This window comes from Argopecten irradians, unplaced genomic scaffold (genome assembly GCF_041381155.1).
Source record: "Argopecten irradians isolate NY unplaced genomic scaffold, Ai_NY scaffold_0047, whole genome shotgun sequence".
NCBI lineage: Eukaryota > Metazoa > Mollusca > Bivalvia > Pectinida > Pectinidae > Argopecten > Argopecten irradians.
The window spans coordinates 79651-82050 of record NW_027187514.1 but is presented as its reverse complement, the minus strand read 5'-3'; positions in this window follow the sequence as shown (position 1 = coordinate 82050).

Genomic DNA, 2400 nt, shown 5'->3' with positions numbered 1-2400 from the left:
TATACTTAGTTGAACATCAATGTAACTTGTATATACATATCAAACATCAATGTAACTTGTATATACTTAGTTAACATCAATGTAACTTGTATATACTTAGTTAACATCAATGTAACTTGTATATACTTAGTTAACATCAATGTAACTTGTATATACTTAGTTAACATCAATGTAACTTGTATATACTTAGTTACATCAATGTAACTTGTATATACTTAGTGAACATCAATGTAACTTGTATATACTTAGTTAACATCAATGTAACTTGTATATACTTAGTTAACATCAATGTAACTTGTATATACTTAGTTAACATCAATGTAACTTGTATATACTTAGTTAACATCAATGTAACTTGTATATACTTAGTTATCATCAATGTAACGTGTATATACTTAGTTAACATCAATGTAACTTGTATATACTTAGTTAACATCAATGTAACTTGTATATACTTAGTTAACATCAATGTAACTTGTATATACTTAGTTAACATCAATGTAACTTGTATATACTTAGTTAACATCAATGTAACTTGTATATACTTAGTTAACATCAATGTAACTTGTATATACTTAGTTAACATCAATGTAACTTGTATATACTTAGTTAACATCAATGTAACTTGTATATACTTAGTTAACATCAATGTAACTTGTATATACTTAGTTAACATCAATGTAACTTGTATATACTTAGTTAACATCAATGTAACTTGTATATACTTAGTTAACATCAATGTAACTTGTATATACTTAGTTAACATCAATGTAACTTGTATATACTTAGTTAACATCAATGTAACTTGTATATACTTAGTTAACATCAATGTAACTTGTATATACTTAGTTAACATCAATGTAACTTGTATATACTTATTAACATCAATGTAACTTGTATATACTTAGTTAACATCAATGTAACTTGTATATACTTAGTTAACATCAATGTAACTTGTATATACTTAGTTAACATCAATGTAACTTGTATATACTTAAGTTAACATCAATGTAACTTGTATATACTTATTAACATCAATGTAACTTGTATATACTTAGTAAACATCAATGTAACTTGTATATACATAGTTACATCAATGTAACTTGTATATACTTAGTTAACATCAATGTAACTTGTATATACTTAGTGAACATCAATGTAACTTGTATATACTTAGTTAACATCAATGTAACTTGTATATACTTAGTTAACATCAATGTAACTTGTATATACTTAGTTAACATCAATGTAACTTGTATATACTTAGTTAACATCAATGTAACTTGTATATACTTAGTTAACATCAATGTAACTTGTATATACTTAGTTAACATCAATGTAACTTGTATATACTTAGTTAACATCAATGTAACTTGTATATACTTAGTGAACATCAATGTAACTTGTATATACTTATTAACATCAATGTAACTTGTATATACTTAGTTAACATCAATGTAACTTGTATATACTTAGTTAACATCAATGTAACTTGTATATACTTAGTGAACATTCAATGTAACTTGTATATACTTAGTTAACATCAATGTAACTTGTAGTTAACATCAATGTAACTTGTATATACTTAGTTAACATCAATGTAACTTGTATATACTTAGTTAACATCAATGTAACTTGTATATACTTAGTTAACATCAATGTAACTTGTATATACTTAGTTAACATCAATGTAACTTGTATATACTTAGTGAACATCAATGTAACTTGTATATACTTAGTTAACATCAATGTAACTTGTATATACTTAGTTAACATCAATGTAACTTGTATATACTTATTAACATCAATGTAACTTGTATATACTTAGTTAACATCAATGTAACTTGTATATACTTAGTTAACATCAATGTAACTTGTATATACTTAGTTAACATCAATGTAACTTGTATATACTTAGTGAACATCAATGTAACTTGTATATACTTAGTTAACATCAATGTAACTTGTATATACTTAGTTAACATCAATGTAACTTGTATATACTTAGTTAACAATCAATGTAACTTGTATATACTTAGTTAACATCAATGTAACTTGTATATACTTAGTTAACATCAATGTAACTTGTATATACTTAGTTAACATCAATGTAACTTGTATATACTTAGTTAACATCAATGTAACTTGTATATACTTAGTTAACATCAATGTAACTTGTATATACTTAGTTAACATCAATGTAACTTGTATATACTTAGTTAACATCAATGTAACTTGTATATACTTATAGTATAACATCAATGTAACTTGTATATACTTAGTTAACATCAATGTAACTTGTATATACTTAGTTAACATCAATTAACTTGTATATACTTAGTGAACATCAATGTAACTTGTATATACTTAGTTAACATCAATGTAACTTGTATATACTTA